Raw genomic sequence first — 6,121 nt, 5'->3', positions numbered from 1 at the left:
CTCCAGTGTTGTTGTGGGAAAAGAAGGATGGATCCTTGAGACTTTGTAATGCCTATAAGCAGTTGAACAAGGTCACTACCAAGGACGGGTATCCCTTAGGATTGGTGACCTATTGGATCAGCTAGCAGGAGCTGGTTGTTTTCCTAGATAGATCTGAAATCCGGGTACTACCTGTTGAGAGTTAGGGATAGTATAGTTTAGTAGAGAAAAAGAGAGAGAAGAGAAAGGATTAGAGTAGCGCAGTGGAAGAGTGTTGAGTTTCAAGAGAAGGTTGGGTATTGCTAAGGTGTCTCTTATGGGAAGGGTGACTCTTTATGGAGAAGAATCCATTCGGATTTCCATATTCCATGTTATGGAAGTCGGTGTCAGATCCAAGTAGGGTTCTTAATGAACCAGAGGTGGAGATCTCAGGGGGGTCTCACCTATATTGAGCAGCTAGTGCGGATCATAGACACACAAGTCAGGAAGCTAAGGAACAAGGAATTCCGATGGTGATAGCCCTTTGGAATCACCACCTAATGGAATAGTGTGTCTGGGAGACCCGGGAGTTTATACTCCAGCAATACCTGCGTCTCTCTTTGGAGAGAGGTTTTTAGGCTTTGCTTGCTTGTTGCTTGCTTGTTTATGTATGCTTGATGCTATGTTTTTATGAATGCCTGTTTGTTTGTGGAACATTCGGGGACGAATGTTCTTAAAGGGGGGAAGAATGTAATACCCGGCTAGATTCCGACATCGGAATCCCTATCTTCCAACAGAATCTCCGTTGGAATCTGGAATTCTGAAGATGCCAGAGTCTTCTAAAGGGGTAAAATGTGTTTCTAAAATATTTTCACATGATTTTATGGTTTTAAATGGAAAAGGAATTGAGTTTTGAAATGAATAGGCCAAGGAGGAAGGACCCAGGTTCGGCCGCCGAACATAAGGCTGTTACGGGAGTGCTTTAGGCCTCCGAAAGTCTTGAGGGCAGAAACCAGGTTCGGCCGCTGAACCTCAAGTTCGGCCGCCGAACATGGAATAGTTTAGGAGGCTCGTTCGGCTGCCGAAGGTGGTGAAGCTGCGGAAGCAGCTTAGGCCGCCGAAGGTCGTTGACCGGCCCCCTATAAAAGGCCCTCAGACCGAAAATGGGCGAGTTTTCTCCCCATTCTCGAGCTTAGGTGTGTTCATGTCCTCCTTTGGTTGTTTTCATGCTTTTTCTTCAACTCCTTCATGTTTTCATGAGTTTCATGGTGGTTTTGAAGAGTTTTAAAGCTTAGATCGAAGTTTTGGAGCTTGGAGATCTAAGGAGCTTGTTTCCACCACATCTCCAAGTTAGGGATCGCACCAACCCTTGATCTTCAAGAGGTAAGTGTAGATCCTTGCTTTCATTTATGTTTAATGAGGTTTTAAGTAAGTTTAAAGACGTTTTGATGGTTGAGTATGGGTAGATATGCATGTTAAGGTTTATGTGGGTTTTATGCCCAATGTATGTTTATGGGATGTTTTGATGGGGGTTTAAGTTGGTTTATGCCCCTATATGCATGTGGGAGAGTGTTTGCATGTTTGGGTGAGAGCATGTGAGGTTGTGGGTGTTTTGAAAGCTTAGGAGGCTTGTATGCATAAGAGGCTAAGTTCTGGATGAACTCAGGTTCGGCCGCCGAACCTGCCTGTGGATGCATGGTTTGGCCGCCTAACCTTGCCCCCGAAAGTTGATTTTTGGATCTGGAGCAGACTTTCGGCCGCCGAAAGTGCCTGACTTTCGGATCTGGAGAGAGGCTTCGGCCGCTGAAAGTGCCCCCGAACCTGCATGGCTTTCGGCTCTGGAAGGGACCTTCGGCCGCCGAAAGTGCCACCGAAAGCGCCCTGTCCAGCCGTTTCATGGTTGTTTTCTATGCATGCTTTGAGGATGTTTTAGGGGGTTTTTGGGGAGTTGTTTAGAGCGTTTTTGGCACCTCATTCGAGTCCACCTGTGTAGGATCGGACCTGAGGGACCGAGGAGGCGAGCAGAGTTAGCTGTTGCAGAGTCAGTCCAGCGTCTGCCAGAGGTGAGTGGAACTAAACTAATCTTTTATCTTAAAGAAAATAAAATGCCTAAAGCATGTTCATGCATCATGATTATATGTAATAGGTTGATTGCACTAGTGTCATGAATATGATGTATTGCATTATTTACTGTTGATGTGGATGGACCAAGGCGACTTCAATAGCCCATAGATCTGTCATGATTGAAAGTCCTGTGTGAGCTCCTTTAGGGGGGCCGGGCACTATGTTGGGTAAGTCCTGTGTGAGCCCTTTTAGGGTCGGGCACCATGTTATGTGATTGAAAGTCCTGTGTGAGCTCCTTTGGGGGCCGAGCACCGACAGAGGGAGTTTTGAGGTCATGTCCAATCCGTTATGTGAATTGTTTGTGCTGTGACGCATTTCATGACAGCATGTAATTAATGAAATGTTTTTATTGTTCTGCTCACTGGGCTTTTTTAGCTCACCCCTCTCCCCTAACCCCAGGTTTGCAGGTCAGAGGTAGTCCAGGAAGACGTCAAGGGTAATGTTATGCTTATGTAATAGATTAGTGTTTTAGTGTGGACATGTATTGTAAATTGATATAATGTATTGCAAGATAATGTAATGAAATGTAAAGTAAAGTAGAGTTATGTTTATGGATTAGTACTGTGCTTAGCCCTAAGGCTTGGTTAGTCCCTTTTTAGTACATGATGTATGTAATGGTTTAATGTTGAGTTGTGTGTGAACCAAACTTGTGGCATGTGATGCTTACCACGCTAGGGTATTTGATGAGGACTCTAGTGAAGGTCTTATGCTTTTGGTTTTGATGCATGCACAGGTTAGGTTTTGGTTCATCGGATGTGATTCAAGCTTGATGTATGTTGTGTTGACCCAGCTAGAGGAATAGATGAGGGCTCTAGTATGGGGTTCTCTTATGTTTTCAGTTATGTAGCATACAGGTCAAGCTCAGATATACATCAGATGTTTAAGTTTTTTATGTTAATGTTTAATCATGTATGGGATTTGACCAGGTGACAGGATGTATGTTAGGCTTGCTATGGGTCCCGGCGGCCTTAAGCCGATCTGGATCCTAGCGCCGATAGCGGTCCGGTTTTCGAGTCGTTACACTTTTCTTCAGCTCTTCGAAGCTCTCTTCACATTGGTCAGTCCACACAAACCTCTGATTCTTCTTAGTCAGTCTGGTCATAGGGGCTGCAATTTTAGAGAAGTCCTGAACGAACCTCCTGTAGTAGCCTGCCAAACCCAAAAAGCTCTTGATCTCTGTCACTGTAGTGGGTCTAGGCCAGTTAGCCACAGCTTCTACCTTCTTGGGGTCCACTTCTATTCCATTTTCTGATACAACATGCCCCAAGAAAGAAATACTCCTCAACCAAAACTCACACTTGGAGAACTTGGCATACAAGCCGTGTTCCCTCAAGGTCTGCAAGACTAATCTCAGATGATGGGCATGCTCCTCTGCATTCCTGGAATACACTAGGATATCATCTATGAAGACCATAACAAAGTGATCCAGATACTGACTGAAAACTCTGTTCATGAGGTCCATGAATGCTGCAGGGGCATTGGTTAACCCGAATGGCAACATAAGGAACTCATTGTGCCCATATCTGGTTCTGAACGCCGTCTTCGGCACATCCTCTTCTCTTATTCTCAGCTGATGGTACCCGGATCTCAGATCTTTCTTGGAGAAACAACCTGCTCCTGCTAGCTGGTCGAATAGATTGTCGATCCTAGGCAACGGGTACTTATTCTTGGTAGTGACTTTGTTCAATTGCCTGTAGTCGATACAAAGTCTAAGGGATCCATCATTCTTCTTCACAAACAGCACTGGAGCGCCCCAAGGTGAGGCACTCGGTCGGATGAAGCCCTTATCTACCAAGTCTTGCAACTGCTCCTTAAGCTCCTTCAACTCTGCAGGTGCCATCCTGTAGGGAGGTATAGAGATCGGTCTGGTTCCAGGCATCAATTCTATTTCAAACTCTATCTCCCTAGCAGGTGGTAGTCCTGGAAGCTCGTCTGGGAAGACATCTGGAAATTCTCTGACAACGGGCACGAAGGCGGGCTCCCTAACCTGACTATTAAGCTCTCTCACATGAGCCAAATACCCCTGACATCCCCTTCTAAGCAACCTACAAGCCTGTAGGGCTGAGATCAAACCTCTAGGTGTACCCCTCTTGTCTCCTCTGAAGATAACCTCTAACCCATCTTGACCTCTGAACCTGACTACTTTGCCTCTGCAGTCCAAGGTAGCACCATGGGTAGATAGCCAATCCATCCCTAGAATGACATCAAAATCCGTCAAATCTAGAACCACAAGGTCGGCTGGAAGGCATCTTCCCTCAACAAAAACTGGACTAAACCGGCAGACTGACTCCGCCACTGATGGATCACACTTGGGTCCACTGACCCATAGGGGACACTCTAACCCAGAGACCATCAAACCCAATCACTCAACGGCTCTTGGAGCAACAAAAGAATGAGATGCACTAGGGTCCATTAATGCATACACATCGGAACAACCAATGGTGAGATTACCTGACACCACGGTGTTGGATGTGTTCGCCTCTTGCTGGGTCATTGTGAAGATCCGTACTGGAGCTATTGGACCTTCACCCCGGGAACCTGCTGAAGAAGAGGTTGTCCCTTTCCCCCTCCCTCTGCTACTGCCCTGAGTCGTGGTTGGAGCTACTGGCTGAGCTACACTACCAGAACCCGTCTGCTGGGACTGTGCCCCTGAAACTGCTCTAGGACACTCCCGAGCCATGTGCCCCTCTTGTCCACATCTGAAACATGCAGTCGTCCCAGCCCGGCAGATTCCTTTGTGTGGCTTACCACACTTCATACAAGCATGACTGCCCGAACCAGAACTTGAGCCACTTCCCATTCCCAGACCGAACTTTATCTTGTTCCAGAACTTGCTCTTCTTGGACTTGGATCTTTCCATCTTTACACCGCTTGGTGCCTTAGAAACTGAAGACTGAGCCACTGACTGTTTAACCTTCCCTTCAATTATTGCACTAGCCTCCATCCTCCGGGCCATATCTACTATGGTATGGAAACTCTCCCTCTCTGCTGACTGGATCAAGGAGGAATACTTGGAATGAAGCCTCATGATATACCTCCTAGCCTTCTTCTGGTCTGTATCCAGATTTTGCCCTCCAAACGGCAATAGCTCCAAGAACTTATCTGTGTACTCATCTACACTCATTTCCTCTGTCTGCCTCAACTGTTCGAACTCAATCATCTTCAACTCCCTTGAACTATCAGGGAAAGCCCATCTTGCAAACTCATTAGCAAACTCCTCCCATGATAGACTATCCAACCTCGGGTTCACATAGTTTTTAAACCACTCTTGGGCCTTCTTGCACTTCAGTGTGAACCCAGCCATCTGAATGGCTCTACTGTCATTTGCCCCTAACTCATCTGTTATCATCTTGACTGTCCTGAGGTACTCAAACGGATCATCACCTGTTTCATACTTAGGAGCATCCAATTTTAAGTAGTCAGTCATCTTGACCTTGCTCCCTCCAGATGAGCTAGGTTTAGGTGCTTGGGCTTCTGGGACCATAGGTTCAGCTGGTGGTGGAGGAGGTGCAACATCCCCTGGATTAGGGTTTGATGTACCTGGATAAAAGGATGGGGGTGGGTACATAGGGTACTGTGGGTATGGTGGGTAGAAAGGTGGGTATGGCATGTAAGAAGGATAAGGGTTAAAACTGGGGTAATCCGATGTACCTCCCATTGAATACCCGGGATTCTGTGAAAAGGGTGGGTATTGGGGTGGTTGAACAAACCCCGAGGCCTGAGTGCCTCCTTGAGACTCTCCCATGCCCTCTTCAGACATGCTAACACCAAGACTGCCATCCCTCCTCTGATCCACATCCATATCATCCCCCACATCTTCTGACACTCCACCCTGTACTATTCCTCTTCTGCTCATATCAAAAGACCTTCTAGGGTCCCTTGACACTCTCTCCCTACTATACCTGCATGACATTGCCCTAGGCAATGCAAGAGGATGGGCATCCATGCCCTCATTCTCTGGTGGTACTCCAGTCAATCGTGCAGATCGACGAGTGCCTCTCATCTTGCTTACTGAAAAACAGCACACATCACATAAAAC

Source organism: Manihot esculenta, chromosome 8 (genome assembly GCF_001659605.2).
Source record: "Manihot esculenta cultivar AM560-2 chromosome 8, M.esculenta_v8, whole genome shotgun sequence".
NCBI lineage: Eukaryota > Viridiplantae > Streptophyta > Magnoliopsida > Malpighiales > Euphorbiaceae > Manihot > Manihot esculenta.
The sequence above is the reverse complement of the archived record's forward strand: the minus strand, read 5'-3'. Positions refer to the sequence as shown.